Source organism: Jaculus jaculus, chromosome 3 (genome assembly GCF_020740685.1).
Source record: "Jaculus jaculus isolate mJacJac1 chromosome 3, mJacJac1.mat.Y.cur, whole genome shotgun sequence".
Taxonomy (NCBI): domain Eukaryota; kingdom Metazoa; phylum Chordata; class Mammalia; order Rodentia; family Dipodidae; genus Jaculus; species Jaculus jaculus.
Genome location: NC_059104.1, coordinates 96,823,191 through 96,841,064, shown reverse-complemented (window position 1 = coordinate 96,841,064; position 17,874 = coordinate 96,823,191).

The following is a 17,874-nucleotide window of genomic DNA, read 5'->3' as shown; positions in this document are numbered from 1 at the left end:
TATCCAGCCTAGTACCCTTCCCTGGTAACCCAGACAAGGGAATCCAAGAACTCTGAACCTCTCACTCATTCCAACTAACCTAACCTAATCTCATGTGTGTTAACCAGGTTTCCAGTACCAAGTAGATACTTAAAACAACTCAATTTATTAAAAAGTTTTCTTGGCTCATGGATTGGAAGTTTTCTTTATTTATTTGAGAGAGAGAATGAGAATGGGTTTCCAAGGCTTCCTGCTACTCTGCTACTGTAAATGAAGTTCAGACACATGTACCACTCTGTGCACCTGGCTATATGTGGATACTGGGAAATCCAACCTGGGGAGTGAGGCTTTGCAAGCAAGAGATTTTAACCACTGAGCCATCTCGTTGGCCCTCATTTTTTTGATGGGTAACTTGATTTAATCAAAACAAATTTTTGAAACTTGTAAGCTTATCATCAAATAAAACTAGAAACCAGTATCAAAATAAACTACAGAAACTATACAAACAAATATTAAACAACATACTCTTGAGTGACCAATGGGTCTTTGAAGAAATCAGAGGAAATTTATAAATCCTTTAAGGAAAATTAAAATACAAACAATCAGAACCATTGGGATAAATCAAAGTATGTTATAAGAAGAAATTTTACAGTTATGAGTGCTTACATTAAAAGTTGAAGAGAGAGGCTGGAAAGATGGCTAAGGTTGATGGTTAAGGTGCTTCCTGTGAAGCCCAAGGACCCATGTTCAAGTTTCCAGTTCCCAAATAAGCCAGATGCACAAGGTGGCACATGCATCTGGAGTTCATTTGCAGTAGCTAGAGGCCCTGGCACACCCATTCTCTCTCTCTCTCTCCCTCCTTCTCTTTCTCAAATAGATAAATAAATACATAAAATATTTTTAAAAGTCAGAGAGAACTTAAATGCAGTACTGAATGATGTTATTTATTATCTAAATTATAACTTTTAATTAGAAGAAACATATTTTTAGATACATATGATCTACCAAAATCAAATCAAGTGGACATAAACTATTAAAACAGATCTATAACAAATAATGAGGTAGAATCAGAATAGTCTCTCTGTAATAAAAAGAGCAGGGTTGGATGGATTCAGTTCTGAATTCTACTAACCTTAGGAGAAGAATTAACACCAAGCTTTCGCAAGAGACTCCATAAAATAGAAAGAGGAGTTCCAAACTCCTTCTACAAAGTTCTACAAAGGAGTTCCAAACTCATTCTACAAAGCCAGTATAAGTCAGATACCAAACAAGATAAGTACAACAAAAAAGAAAAGTATATAGACAAATTTCCCTAATGAACATGGTTGCAACAATTCTCAATAAAATACTTGCACACTAGGGGCTCGTTTTTAAGTGAAGAGTTTTAAATTGCTGTTGTTAATTTATTTGTGTGTATATGTCTGTGGGCACTGTGCCCTAGCGCACATGTGGAGGTCACTGGACAATTTCAAGGTGTCTGTGCTCTACCTTCTTTGAGACAGGGTTTCTTAAAAGCTGCTGTAAATGAACTTCCAGACTGCAAAGGTGTGGTGTTGGACTAGCTGGCTCACAGGCTCCACCTTCTTTGAAACAGTGTCTTCTGCTGCTAAAAATGAATGCCAGACTAGGTGTCCCATAAGCTTTGGATCTCTGTGTGCTTCCTCAGACTCTACACACCCTTCAGTATCTCCTGGCTCCACCTCCCATTACTGAAGGTACATTGGGATCACAGATGCATGTGCCACTTTGCATCTGGCTCTGCGTGGATTTGGAGGGATTGAACCTGGACCAGCAGGCTTTCCAAGCAAATGCTCTAACCATTGAGCCATCTCCCCAGCCACAGCCCTACAGGGTTGAAGCAACAAAGCACCTCTGGGCTCTGGATGGGCTTAGAATTCCCTAAGCCAGTGGCTCTTAGTTTGTGTCTTATTATTAACAAAGGGTTGATAAATGTAGACATGAAGAATGGCAAGTTATGAAAAAGTTATTCTAAAAGAAAATAAAAATAAGAGAGTAAGGCTGGGTTTATAGCTCAGTGATAGAGTGCTCACCCAGCAAGCATGAGGTCCTGGGTTGAATCCCTAATACCACAAAAATTTAATATTGGGACTGTGGAGATGGTTCAGAAGTAAAAGGCTCTTGCTTGCAAAGTCTTCTGGCCCAGGGTTAAATTCCCCAGTACTCACATAAAGTCAGATGTTCAATGTGGCTCACATGTCTGGAATTCATTTGCAGTCACAGGAGGCCCTGAGGCACCCTTCTCTTTCTTTTTCTCTCTCCCTACTCCCCCTCTCAAATAAACAAATGAAAATTTTTTAATATTTTATTTTATTTTTAAATATTTTATTTCTACTTACTTATTACAGAGAAAGAGAGATACAGAAATAGGCAGGTACAGAGAGAGGGAGACAATGGGTGCACCAGGGCCTCTAGCCACCGAAAATGAACTCCAGATGCTTGTGCTCCTTTGTGCATCTGACTAACGTGGGTCCTTTGGCTTTGCAGGCAAATGCCTTAACCACTAAGCCATCTCTCCAGCCCTAATTATTTTATTTTTATTTATTTATTTGACAGAGAAAGAGGGAGAAAGAGAGAAAGAGAGAGAGAGAATGGGCACGCCAGTGCCTCCAGCCACTGCAGACGAACTCCAGATGCGTGAACCCCCTTGTGCATCTGGCTAACATGGGTCTTGGGGAATTGAACCTGGGTCCTTTGGTTTTACAGGCAAACACCTTAACTGCTAAACCATCCATCCCTCCAGCCCCAAATGAAAATATTTTTGCAAAGAAAGTAGAAGAAAAGTTCTGGATCTGTGAGGGATTCCCCCCTCCCACCTCAGAGGGATCCAAAAGAGAAAAATTCAGGGAAATCACTGTGGAGACTTGGTCTTTAAATAAATTGACATCCTATTGGGATGAGCCTCTTTGTCAAGTTCAAATGTATAGGAAGGAATTTGATTAGTTCAGGGACCAGAAAGGAGAGCGCCAACTCAGAAAGGGGGTGGGAGAACCTAAAAAAAATTAGGAGGAAGAATCAGGACGTTGCTCCTCATACAGTCTTAAATAAGATTGGAGTTCTCTAGTCTCACTAGGGCGGGGCGGGGGCTATGTCCTTTGGGCTTGTGTCCCTAAACTGACTACCTGCAAAAGAACGTTCCCTTGCTTCTATCTGTAGCACTGGTTTTAGAGATTCATGTTCTGGGCCCATTGCTTTGAGTCTATTGAGAGTCTATGGTGGGAAGTGTGTGGCAAAGGAAAGCCTCTCACCACATGACAAAGAAAGGGAAGGAGGAAGAGAGAGAGAGAGCTGAGAGCTGGGTTCTCACTCTTCCTCTCAACAACATGCTCTCAATGACCTGAAGACTCAGAGAAGGCCACATCTCAAATTTCTACCATCTCCCACTAGTGCCATGGGCTAAGGATAAGCTTAAAATTTTTTTTTTGGTGGGGGGGCTGGAGAAATGGCTTAGTGGTTAAGCGCTTGCCTGTGAAGCCTAAGGACCCCGGTTCGAAGCTCAATTCCCCAGGACCCACGTTAGCCAGATACACAAGGGGGCGCATGCGTCTGGAGTTTGTTTGCAGTGGCTGGAACCCTGGTGCGCCCATTCTCTCTCTATCTGCCTCTTTCTCTCCCTCTCTCTGTCACTCTCAAATAAATAAATAAAAATGAACAAAAAAAATTAAAAAAAAATTTTTTTAGACACAGAGAGAGAGAATTAGCATACCAGGGCCTCTGCCACTGCAATCAAGCATCACCTAGTGGGCCCATGTGCGACCTTGTGCTTGCCTCATCTTTGTGCATCTGGCTAACATGGGATCTGGAGAGTAGAACATGGGTTCTTAGGCTTCTCAGGCAAGCACCTTAACTGCTAAGCCATCTCTCCAGCCCCCGAGGCCAAGCTTTTAATATGAGTCTCTGTGGTACACTCCACATACAAACCATAGCACCATGTCTCCAGGTGCTCCGTATCTTCTTTGTCTCGTAAGTGACACTGCCCCCCAACACAGTCACTCATCCAGAAGAATTTATGCCACTCTCTTGCTTCTCCTCCACTGCCTTTCTTGGCTGTGAGCTCTCCAGTTTCTACTGCTCCTGTTGGAGCCCAGGCCTTTGTGGTAGCAGCTTCTCTCAGCTGGCTCAGCCTCAGTCTCCCCACCTCCACCTCTATCAGTTCTTATTTGGTGGACATATGAGTCACTTTCTGTGGCAATTTGAATGTCCCCCAATAGACTCAGGTATTTTTATTAAGATTTGGATTTTAGCTGCCTGGTTAGAGGAGGTGTCACCGGGGACAGACCTGATTTCTGACACACAAAAACACAGAGAGCAGTGTGAGCTCTGGCTGCTTTCTGCTGGTTCCCTGCTGTTGTGCTTGCTTGTGTGTGATGCTGGGTGGTGGCCTCTCTCTCTCTTTCTCTCTCTCTCTCTCTCTCTCTCTCCTTGGATCTGTGTAAAGGGAGCCAGAGTCTTCCACCACTATGGAACTTCCCCTGGATCTCTAAGTCTCAAATAAATCCCATTCCTCATAAACCATGTCTGTTTGGAAGTTCATCCCAACAGCATGGAGCTGACCATGACATGTTCTTGTTGCTGTGATTAAATTCCTAATGAAAATAACTTAAGGAGAGGAAGGCTGGTTTTGTTCACAGCCTAAGGGTACAGTCCATCATGTGGGGGAGGCAAGACAGCAGGAGCGTGAGGCAGCTGGTCACATTCAGTCCACAGACAGGAAGCAGAGGGATGTGAATGCTGGTGCTCCATTTACTTTCTCTTCTTTATGAAGTCTGGGATCCCAGCCCATGGGATGGTGTTACCCACAGGTAGGGAAGGTGAGTTAAATCTCCTGAGTTCAGTCTTTCTGGGAACACCCTCATAGACACAAGGTATATTTCCACCATGATTCTAAATCCAGTCAAGTTGACAGTGAATGACCATCACTGGGCTGGAGAGATGGTTTAGTAGTTAAGGCGCTTGCCTGCAAAGCCAAAAGATCCAGGTTCAATTCCCCAGAACCCACGTAAGCCAGATGCACAAAGTGGCGTATGCATATGGAGTTTGTTTACAGCAGCTGAAGGCCCTATCACACCTATTCTTTCTCTCTATCTGACTCTTTCTATCTTTCCCTCTCTTTCAAATAAACAAATAAAAATCAAAACATATTAAAAAAAGATTAGTCAGCTGGGCGTGGTGGCGCACGCCTTTAATCCCAGCACTCGGGAGGCAGAGGTAGTAGGATCACCGTGAGTTCAAGGCCACCCTGAGACTACAGAGTTAATTCCAGGTCAGCCTGGACCAGAGTGAGACCCTATCTCGAAAAACCAAAAAAAAAAAAAAAAAAAAAAAAGATTAGTCATCACAGAAAAGGTGCTTTCCACAAGAAGATGGCTCACGCCTCCTCTGGTCTTTAAGATCGAAGTTCACATTGTTAACATGACGTTCGCTCTTTATAACCCAACACTCAGCTGCTGCTCTTGCCACATCTGACCCTCCAGCCTTGTCACTCCATTCCTTGTGAAGACTGTGCTTCAAGCCTCAGACCCCCACACAGCTGTCCATATTTGCTGCTTGGTTTCCTACTCTTCAACCTTGGGTCAGATCGTTCTTGCTTGAAATATCCTCTCACACGGTTCCTATGTACAATGCAAAGCTAAATTCAAATACTACCCTGCTGAAGTTAAAGGCTACTGTCCCTGCCATCATGAAAAGGGTCTCGCCAACAGCAATTACATGTGTCATGGCCTGAATGTTACCATGTTCAATGGCACACATCTGCTACCCTAACAGATGGGGAAACCTTGGCTAGACCTGGCAAGGTCTAAGGTCTAAATAGACCTTGGTCCATTTACAGTGAACCTCACAGGGCAACTCACTGACAGCCTGTTGAATTTAATGAAGTGTTGCTTTTATCTCGTGTGCTGGCTCTCAAACAAACTCTATTCATTTTTGACACCTTCTTTCTTGCTGTCTCTCCATGCAGTGGCTGCCCAGCTTAACCAAAGGTCATCAAGGGTCTTCAGAGTTGGTTCTCTGAGCACTGGTGCCTGACCTAGACCACACCTGTGCCAAACACAAACTTGTCTTCCTATTATAACGAGGAAGGAAGGAAAGGGTGGCGCTGTTGAGGTCACAGGCTGAGGAGGGGTAGGCAGTGAGCCTCCCAAGGCTCTAATCCTCAAAACAAGACTTGTGAGTCCTGGAGACATCGTAGGCCCAATTCTTCAGAAAGGCACGTTCCAACACTGAGGGTGACACAGGACTCTCCGACTATGTGGGAGACGTGGTGACTGGGAGCAAGCACTGTTGGTCCCTAGCCGTGTTCTTTCCTTCTTTTCCCTTCCCATCAAAGCCAGCAATATTTCAGTTAGTCACTCACTCTGATTCCTTTGCAACTAGGAGCCTCTCCATGACTTAGTTCTCATCTCAAGGAGATAGAAGCAGAACTAGACAGGAGAAGAACTGGAAAACGAGGCAGAGCTATGAGCCTTTTGCTCTTCGTCTTCACTCCCCTCTCTCCCTTTTTCTGTTGTTCCTTATCCCCTTGCTTCTTCCCTTCTTTTGTGTCAGAAACAGGGATGCGATACCTGGAAATGATGCAGCCATTTTGCAAACATGAAGAAAGGAAATCACTCATTTGATTGGCAGACTAGGATGCTGGAAATAGCCATCAACATCTGAATGACATCATTCTAGACTTCTTGCTATGTGAGGAAATTTAACTCCTACCTGCCTGAAGCTACTAAAGTTGGCTTTGAGGACCTTTTTTTTTTTCTTTTAATGGCAGGGAAGGTTTTTTTTTTGTTTTTGTTTTTGTTTTTGTTTATTTTTTGAGATATGGTCTCACTCTAACCCAGGCTGACCTGGAACTCACTCTGTAGTCCCAGGCTGGCCTCCAATTCATAGCAATCCTCCTACCTCTGCCTCCAGAGTGCTGGGATTAAATGTGTGCATCACCACATCCGGCTATATAAAGCTGGCTTTTTAGGATATTATTTATTTAATTGAGAGGTGGGGGAAGAGAGACAGAAAGAAACAATGGGCATGCCAGGGCCTCTAGCCACTGCAAATGAACTCCATACACATGCATCGCTTTGTGCAGCTAGCTTATGTGGGTACTGGGGAAATGAACCTGGGTCCTTGGGCTTCGCAATCAAGTGCCTTAACTGCTAAGCCATCTCTCCAGCCCTAAAGCTGGCTTTTTGTTCCATGTAGCCAACACCACCACAACTGATACAGATAGAATAGAAGAGCTGGGAAGGCCAGCCAGGGAGAAATCAGAAAGCAGCATATGTCTTTACTCCCCTAGCAAAACTCTGCCTGTCACTAACAGTCCTATGAATACACACCTGGCCTGTACTGGTACATCAAGGGCATAACCAGGAGCTAGGGAGATGGCTCAGTGATTAAAGGCACAATCCCTGACAACCACACTTTGGATCCCTAGCACCCACATAAAATTGGACCAAAAGTGGTACACACTTCTGTACTCCTGACATGCCTAGACTCTGAGGCAGAGCCAGGAGAAGCCTAATGCTCACAGGCTGGCTAGTCTTCCCAGCAGCAGCCAATGAGAGAGAACCTATCTCAAGCCAGGTTGAATTGAAAGAGAGGACCCGTACCCCAACATTGTCCTCCCACCTCCACATACATGCCTTGGTAAACACACACACTCATACAAAACCTGCCCAAGCTCCAGCATCTCCCATCTAGGAGTGGCTCTGGCATAGTCTTTCCTGAGCTACCTGGGTATCAGGGTCCTGATAGTGGGGAGAAAGCCAAGGTCTCTCGTACAATCTTGTCCTTCCCACAGGGGCACTAAAACATGCCAGAGCACAGTGTTACTCAAGGCAGGCCAAACACTGATGAGATTTGTTTCTAAGTGAAAAACCACCCCCATTCCACTAGTCTAGAGGACCAATTGCTGCCTGATTCACTTCAACTTGAAAGTGTGAAATGTCACCTCAAGGTGCTGAACTCTTAAGATCTCTAATTATGAGCACAAAACTTCCACAGTTCCAGAGCGGCTGGTTATTCAAATGAAAGCATATGACCACTCCTCCCCTAAGGCTTTCCCCTCGGCAACTATGCACCCATTCGCCTCCTCCTCAGGCATGCAAATGGGAGAAACAGGGCAATGTTGCCCTTTTTAGATAATGACTTTGGAAATTCAAGACATAATGACTCCTTAGACAAGACCAGAATAGCTTCCTGTTTCTGCTTTCCTGCGCACTGAGAGATTGACAACCTGTTAGTGCATGCAGGTGCCTGAACTCCCCGCCCTACCCTGAGTGCCTGGAGCCAGCGCTCATGGGGAGACACACCTGTTTATTATCATATACTTGCTTCCACCCCACCGGATACAGGCTCAGAAGCAAAGCAGGCGCTGAGTCCTTGAGCCAGGTGGAATGGGAGCAACGCAGCAGGCACCTTCATTCAGTCAGCAGAACAGCTTTGCAACAAGTCAGGAACATACCGGCCCTGTCATGTTTGCCGAGCAAGGAAGACGGATTTGAATCCACCTGTTCTTCCTTGTATCTCAAGTTCCCCACCTACCATCACCTTCAAGCCCAAGCTACAGTTTAGGAAAATAAAAATAATTGGGGACTGGTGGATGGCTGCAGTTGTTTATGAGGCAGTCACGTGGAGTCCTCCCCCACAGTGCCACCTCAGGGCCTGTGGGCAAATCTGCATCTCTGAATGATACTGGACATCCAGGAGGGATGCTGGGTGGCTCAGCAGACACTGTGGCCATAGGGACACGGCCTCTTTTGTCATGTGGAAAGGATCAGGGGCTTCTCCATCCTCCACCCTCCTATAAACTCACATATCTCTTTGATGATGCTATTGCCGTAATCTGGGGTTTCTTTTGATGTTCACCATGCAGAATGCTATCTCTGTTGTTCGTGTTTTTCACTTTTCAGACCTTATAAGGACCTTAGGTGTGATGGGTGAGAGGTGATAGGTGTGAAAAACTCTTCATCTTGGCCACTCTTCCATTAAACATTGACACAACTCTTAGAACATGATCTTCTTCCCAGCACACTGTCAAATGGAGAATCCATAGTTATCTTCCTTGATAATATTATGAGGGAGGGCAGCCTGGTCAGTCCAAAACAGAGGACCTGAGACAAAATGCTTTTTGAATTGGAACTTTGCTAGGGAAGTTGGAAACACGTTTGGAAGCCAAAGGTGGTGGAGGCGCTCCAGAAAATCCAAAGAACAAAATGAGGTCATCCTTTTAACGAGTTTCTGGGGGAAATGGGTGTGTCTGGGCACAGACTATATGGGAGAAGTCACGAGGCAACAGAGGAGAGGGTGGGAGATAAAGAACGCGTCTTTAGTCTTTAAGGTCTCTAAGGGGGATGGGCTGTTTGCTGCCACCCAGCTCTTAGATAGGACTCAGGACCAGAACTCAGGTGGCTTTTGGTTTTCCTGGCAGCAGGGTGCTAGCCTGATTTTCCCACCTGGTCCTGATCCCTCTCTAAGAGGCAGCAGGGGCCTCTGAAAGTGACCATATCTATGTTCTAGCATTTCTAAGCTTAATGGAAACTTTCCTTTTTTTTTTTTTTTTAGGTTTTTCGAGGTAGGGTCTCACTCTAGCCCAGGCAACATTTTTTTAGTGTGTGTGTGTGTGTGTGTATGTGTGTGTGCATGTGTGTGTGTGTGCAGGTATACATGTGTATATACAGGCCAGAGGTCCACATCAGCTGCCTTCCTCAATTACTCTCCACCTTACTTAAATATATCTATATATCTATATCTATATCTATATCTATATCTATATCTATATCTATATCTCTCTCTCTCTCTCTCTCTATATATATATATATATATATACATATATATATTACTGATAACTTCTATACTTATAGACAACAAACCATGGTATTTCTCTCCCCTCCCCCACTTTCCCCTTCATAACCCTGCTCTCCATCATATCCCCTCCCTCTCTCCATTAGTCTCTCTTTTAATTTGATGTCATCATCTTTTTCTTCCATTATGAGGGCCTTGTGTAGGTATTGCTAGGCACTGCGAGGTCTTGGATCTTGAGGCCAATTTCTGTCTGGACAGTTGTATGTAAGGCTGGTTACCTTCCTTTGGCTCTTGAGACATGGTCTCTCACTGAACCTGGAGCTTCCCAGTTCACCTAGTCTAGTTATCTAGCAAGTCCCAGAGATCCACCTGCCTCCACCCCCACAGCGCTGGGATTAAGGAGGCATGATGCCATGCCTGGCTCTTACGTGGGTGCTGATGATTCAAGCTCAGGTTCCTATGCTTGCATGACAAGCACTTTATGAATGCGATCATTTCTCCATCCCCTTAGCTCAGAATTGCCTAACTCAGAGTAGAGTCAGGGTTGCAATGACTCAGGTCCGAGAATAGACAAAGTATTTTGCCCTTAGACGAGGAGCAACCTGAGGGCAGGAAGGACATCTGGTTGTTTCTAGCTCTCTCCCTGCTCTTCCCCTTTGTCAATACCCTTGGTGTATCATGAGTACTCGCTGAATGCAAAGACAGGACTGATGCTGATGGAGGAGATAAGACTGCTTCAACCATTAGTCCCTCAGTGTCAGCATAGTGAGGCAGTCCGAGGCGGCTCCTTAGCCAGCTAGCAGGTCTCTGGGACGTGGCTCACAAATCCTGGGCACACCAGGCTCCCAAGGAGTGTGATTTATAGTTGCAGTGATGTGATCACCCATAGCTGGCCTCAGCAGCCCCTCCCACCCTTGAGCTCCAAGGTCACTTTCCCACTCCTCCCGCTGAGCAGTGGGAGCTTGTCCCCTCCCTCAACCTGGGCTGGTTCTATGATTTATTTTTGCTTTTGGGGTATTTTGTTCTGTTTTGTTGCTATCTAGCCCTAGCTGGCCTGGAACCAAGTATGTAGGCCAGGCTGGCCTCAAATTTACTGGCCCCCAGAGTGCTGGGATTACAATCAGGCACAGCCTTGTGACTTATTTTGAGCAATGAAAAAAAAAAAAGTAGATAGAGCCAGATGTGGTGGCGCACGCCTTTAATCCCAGCACTTGGGAGGCAGAAGTAGGAGGATTGCCATGAGTTTGAGTCCATCTTGAGACTTCATAGTGAATTCCAGATCAGCCTGGACTAGAGTGAGACCCTACTTCAAAAAAAAAGAAAAAAGTAGATGGGGCTATGGGAAGGGCTCAGTGTATGAAGTGCTTGCCATGTAGACCTAGGACCCGAGTTTAGGTCCCCAGGACCCATATCAATTGCTAGGCATGTTGGAATGCACCTGGAATGCCAGTGCTGGGGAGGTGGAGACAAAAGGATCCCTGGTACTTGCTGGCTAGTGAGTCTAGCCAAGTTGGTGAGTTCTTGGTTCAGGGAGAGACCTTGTCTCAAAAACTAAGGTGGGAGCTGGAGAGATGGCTTAGCGGTTAAGGTGCTTGCCTGTGAAACCTAAGGACTCAGGTTCGATTCCCCAGTACTCAAGTAAGCCAGATGCACATGGTGGGACATGTGTCTGGAGTTCATTTGCAGTGGATGGATGGATGGCCTGGCACACCTATTCTCTCCCCCCACCTAGTAAATAAATAAATAAAAACTTAAAAAGCTAAGGTAGATAGCCACTGAGGACACCAGATGTTTGATTACCTTTGGCCTCCACATGCATGTGCACACACTTGCACATGGACTCACACACATATAAGCATGTGTACACATGCATGCACCATGTGCACCACACACATAGGAAAAGAAAAAGAGGTATAACTGTCAGTGGCTTTCCACAGGAGACACTGGGAAACATGAGTTCTGTCTCTGTTTGGAGTGCTGCCTCTTGGAAGCCAGCCACATTGTAAGATGTCACACTTGGACTGCCCTGTTGGGGACGGTTCTGAAATCACCTAATTCATTCCCATCCAGTCGAAGGCAGCCCCTGGATTAACCTTGACCAGGAACCACTCAGGGCCCTGGCCCAGATCCTAATTGAAAGACCATGAACTGAGAAAATCAAATGGCTATTGTTTTAAATGTACCATCTAGGAGTACTTTGTTTCATTACAGTCAATGATTGGCATGGGATGGCTGGGCTCCGTCCTTTCTGGAACTGAGAGCTGAGACTCCCGCTGACTTCTCTCGTGGCTCTCTTGCAGATAACACTGCAGGTCTGAAGCCTGGGAACACACTGTGACCCGAGCAGCAACAACCAGGGACACAAGTAGTCAGAGAGATCAGACAGCTTCAGAAAGGTTGAAAAGAACAAGGCCTGGGTGATTTCAGATCTAGATAGAATGGGGAGAATCAAAGGAAGCAGAGCCAGGAATATTAGAGCAGAATTTGATCTTAGAAAATATTCTATAACTTGGGAGTCCCAGGCCCAGAGAGAATAAGGGACTGCGTAGATTCATGCAGCTTATGAGTGACTGAGTCAGGACCAGGAAATATTGGTCCAATCCTTTGACCCTATCCATTTCTTAGGATTTCTGCAGGGTGAGGAAACATACTTTCATATATATATGAAAAATACTTGTCAACAAACAATGTACTTGGGATGCTGATTATTACTTTCCCAATGAAGATGCATCTGCCCCAAGAATTCAAAGTAACAGAAAGGTCAGATGGGGTATGGGACTCACCAGGGCCATGCCTGGTGACCATTGAAGAAGTATGAGGGCTTAGGGTGTGGAGGTGTGGGGGTAAGCGAGCTGAGGCATAGAGGAGGAAGCGAGATGGGTGGGACCTACAGACTGGTTACGTAGCAGCTTAGGAAGCCCTACCAGGAAGGAGCTCAGACTTACATGTTTCTCCTTCAGGAGGGGATGGAGTGCCAGTTGCAACCCAGGTAGGAGGGCCTCAGGCACAGACTTCCAGAGCCTTCCTGACATACCCAGGCCAATGGTACTGGTAAAAATGCTTCCCAGGCCTGGAGAAATGGCTTAGTAGTTAAGTTGCTTGCCTGCAAAGCCTAAGGACCCATGTTTGACTCTCCAGATCCCACATAAGCCAGACACAAAATAGTGAGGCAAGCACAAGGTCTCACATGCCCACTAGGTGGCGCAAGTGTCTGGAGTTCAATTGCAGGGGCTGAGGCCCTGGCAAGCCAAACTCTCTCTAAAATAAAATTTTAAAATAAAAACAAAAAATACTGCCCAGGGCCAGGAAGGCAACTAGCCCTGAGGACAAAGTTACCTGAGAATGGCATCTGGAGGCTGCTCTCTGCACTTCCCTCAGTGTCCATCCTTCCCATCCTTGGAGGAGGCTTTTTGACATAACTCAATCAAGCTAATTGTTAGTGTTCCATGCTCCTAAGAACCACTGGTCCTGGAGCAAGCTATTGAAATGTCCCCAGCTGCCCTTTGCTGAGGGCGGACTCACAGAGAAGGGATTTTTTTTTTTTCTTTTTTTTTTGCCTGTCGTAGGACAGGTCAAGGTTGAGTAACAAGAGTTTCCCATGGTCAGCACAGGCAAAATGAGCCAGGGCAGTAAACTCATTTCTATGGTGAATAATTCTTTGTGTATGTGATGTATGTGTGGGGAGGGGCACATGTACGTGTGTGTGTGTACAGTTGAATATGTGTGCACATGTGTGGAGGCCAGAGGATAATATCAGGTGTCACCCTCAGAAACACAGTCCAACTCTTTTTTTGAAACAGGGTCTGTCACTGACCTGGAATTCACTGATTTGTCTAAACTGAGTGGCCAGCGAATTCCAGGGATCTGCCCATTTCTGCCTCCTCATCCCTGAGATTACAGGCATGTGCTGCCACACTAGGCATTTTTACACAGGGACTGGGGATTAAACGCCAGTCCTCGTGCTTGTGAGGCAAACACTTTACAACTGAGCTGTCTTCTCAGCCCCCTTGGCAAATGACGATTCCTTCTTCTCCTCCTCCTCCTGCTCCTTCTTCTTTTTAATGTGTGTCGTATATACAGTGTGGTGTGGTGGTGGTGGTGGTGGTGGTATGGGTGAGTGTATATATACGTGTATGTGATATGTATGTGTAAGTACACACACACACACACACACACACACACAAACACCTGTGAGCATGCGGAGGCCAGAGGAGAGCATTAAATGTCCTTCCTCTATCATTCATCCATGTATTTCCTGAAAATGAATCTCTCTGTCTCTCTCTGAATGTGGAACCGTACTTTTGTGATCTTCAGTAATTCCACAGTCTCTGCCGCCAGCCATTTCTGTGGCTTCTGGGGAACAGAACTCGGGTGGTTCCAAGGCCCCTTCAGGACCTGGCACTTGCTGCCAGCGCTCTTACCCACTGAACCATCTTCTAGCCCTTTGTTACTTACTTAACGATTTTTTATTCAGTGGAGAGATTAGTAATTCTATCAGCAGATTACACTGGAGAGCAGTAGAATGAGCATGTACAGTTGTTCACTGAAGTTCATCACTTACTGTGTGTGGCTCCTGAATCAGTTACTTAGCTTCTCTAAGCACCCACTTCTTCCCTGTGTGCTGTGAAAACACTCGTGACATGTATCACTTATTTCATAGCTTGCTAAGATTGATTTGCACATATAAAACAGCTGCTGCAGTGTCTGGCACAGGTAACTGCACAATAAATATTTCTTTCTTTACTTTCCTATCTTAATAAACGCAGCACCATCTTTCACTGACACTGCACATGTATCCACTGTGGGCCAGGTACCAGATAGGCCTGTCATAGACCTTATCACACACCACGTCTTGGCAGCTAGGCCTCTTCCCTGCAACTCTTTTTTAAAAAAATATTTGAGGGCTGGAGAGATGGCTTAGCAGTTAAGCGCTTGCCTGTGAAGCCTAAGGACCCCGTTTCGAGGCTCGGTTCCCCAGGTCCCACGTTAGCCAGATGCACAAGGGGGCACATGCGTCTGGAGTTCGTTTGCAGAGGCTGGAAGCCCTGGTGTGCCCATTCTCTCTCTCTCCCTCTATCTGTCTTTCTCCCTGTGTCTGTCACTCTCAAATAAATAAATAAATAAATAATGAACAAAAATTTAAAAAATATTTGATTTACTTTTTATTTATTTGAGAGAGAGAAATAGAAAGATAGAGAGAGAGAGAGGGAGAGAGAGAGAGAAGGAATGGGCATGCCAGGGCTCCAGCCACTGCAAAAGAACTCCAGATGCTTGCGCCTCCTTGTGCATCTGGCTTATATGGGTCGTGGGGAATCAAACCTGGGTCCTTTGGCTTTGCAGACAAGCACCTTCACCATTAAGCCATCTCTCCAGCCCCTTCCCTGCAACTCTTTATGACGCACCCACCTTGTAGCTGACTGCGTAAACATGCAGTCGATGAGTGCTGAGATGCAGGCCAGAGGTCTGTGGGGTCAGTGGAACACACATCTGCTTCACTACTTTCCAGATTGCTCCAGGAAAGAATAAAGAGCCACTGGTCCTGGGTGGGGGTGGCCCTTGGTGACCCTAGTCAAGTCTCTGAACTGGTTCATGGAGTAGATGGAGAGACCTGCAGGTCTCTAGTCAGCAGAGACACCAAAGAATTAGCACAAACAGCACACAGCCTCACCAAACCTGTACCACGTTCCCCGGCATGGCACGCTCGTCACCTCATATTTGTTTTATTTGTGGGTAGATATTTATTGGGTATTTTGTTGACATGTTAATAGTAATGTGGGTAGGTCTTTGAAATAAAAACTTATGGTTATATGAGAAGTATTTTTGAAACATAACTGACAATTTCTTCAATTATGTAGATTGGTGTCTATTTTTATTTTTTTCACCTCATATTTTTAAAAAATGTTTTATTTATTTATTTGAGAGAGAGAGAGAGAGGAAGAGGCAGAGAGAAAGAATTGGCATGTCAGGGCCTCTAGGCACTGCAAACGAACTCCAGACGCACGCACCCCTTATGCATCTGGCTAACGTGGGTCCCGGGGAATTGAACCAGGGTCCTTAGGCTTCACAGGCAAATGCCTTAACCGCTAAGCCATTTCCCCAGCCCTTGTCACCTCATTTAATCTGCCCTTGTTATCTCCATGCCAGAGCCAGCAGCCAAGGGAGAGCAAAAATTGTTTGCTTTGTCCCTGTAATCTGTTTAAGAGGAGAATGGAGAGATGTTTTCCTGCACCAAATAGCTAATTTCTCTTGCTCTCTCAGGTTAAACCTCCTTCTTCCAGATTTCTGACTGTGATAAGAGGAGGGAGACTTATAGATGCTTTGCCTCAGGACTGGGACATAACCAGGCATGGCTGCCTGGAGACTACCATCATTACGTCATCACTTAATATCTGCAAAGTGCCCCAGAGTGACTGTTCCAGACTAGGAGTGTTTGAGGAGGACAAGGTCATGTGACATGGAGTGAACTTCCTGTTCCAGGATGCGCAGATGCAAATCTTCACCTGCAAGTCAAATTATCACCAAGCCTTCCCACACAGGTGCATTAAGGTAAACACGTCTGCCAGGCCAGGGGTCTCACCCTCAAGCCTGTCGCCCTCAGCAGGAGGGCATGTGAAGCGCAGCTTTCTGGGTCCACCCTGAGAGAAGCAGGTGCTTGCTTGGTCAGGGGACCTCACCTGGAGAGCCAGTGCACACATAGACTTGCCAGAAGCACCGAGATGTTCACACAGGCACGCAAACTCGTGTGAACATTCAGATGTGCGTAGCCAAACACAAGAGGCTGTTTGGGATCCAACCTCCCCGTCATCCTTTGCATTCTTCATGGAAAAGGATGGAACAGGGAACTGAGGCAGACTGTGTGGATGGCAGTAGAGTTCCTGGCAAGCTGGTCCCCAGTGAAGGTGGGGCAAAAGATACTCTCTCTGTGTGTTCTGAACATGGTTCCGGCTCTTTGTCATGTGACTGTCTTCTCACCTTCAGCTTTTGTCTCTACTGTTCCCTTTCCAAGGAAGCTTTCTGTGTTCTCTTCTATTATTCCAACCACCATCACCAGACCAGGGCAGATACATCTCTGTATAATTTTCTGTTGCACATTGATGTCAGGGTTTCTTTGGCTTGTTTTTTTTTGCGGGGGGGTGTCTCTTTTCTTTCTAAGTATATGTTCATTTTGATATGAGTTTTTGGATCCAGGGGGGATTAAATTCCATAAAGATGCAGGAGATCCCAGGTCCATGGACCCCAACTTTGGGTCCTTGTCCACGTTAACAAAGGATCAAAAATGTGGACTCAGAGAAGTGTAAATTAAGAATTATAAGGTTTTTTTTTGGGAGAGTGAGGATCCAGAGAGAAGGCAAACAGAAAGGTCTAAGCCAAAAGAGTTCTCCCCCTTCCCAGTAAGGGAAAGAGGATGAGGAAAATCTCCCTTCACATCTCCAGGGTAGAAACCTCTGGGAAAGGCTCTCTCTCTCTCTCTCTCTCTCTCTCTCTCTCTCTCTCTCTCTCTCTCTCTCTCTCACACACACACACACACACACACGCACACACACACACACGGGAAGAAAAGCAGGGGGATCCAAGCCAAAAGATCCTCCTCACATAGGGAGTCAGGGAGAATATATGAAGCAAAGCAAGAAAATATCAAAATAAAACAAATATGGAAAGTGAGCATGAAAGTACATAGGCAAAAATATCTCCCCCTTTCCCAGCTGGGAAGAGGGGAGAGGAGAAAGAGAGATTCCCCTCACAGTGGAAAAGATCTTAACACAGGAGTCAAGCAGCTGGGACTATCCTAGGTTGCCTGTCTCATGACAGATGCTCTAAAATATCTGTTAAAAATCGAAAACTGACAGGCATGGTGGCACACACCCTTAATCCCAGCACTCAGGAGGCAGAGATAAGATAGGAGGTTTGCTGTGAGTTCAAGGCCACCATGAGACTACATAGTTAATTCCAGGTCAACCTGGAGTAGAGCAAAAACCTACCTAAAAAAAAAACCAAAATTGAAAATTATCCTATTGCATTAGGTATGTTTTCATCACTGTAACAAATATCTATCTGAGACACCATGTAAAGAACAGACTTATTTTG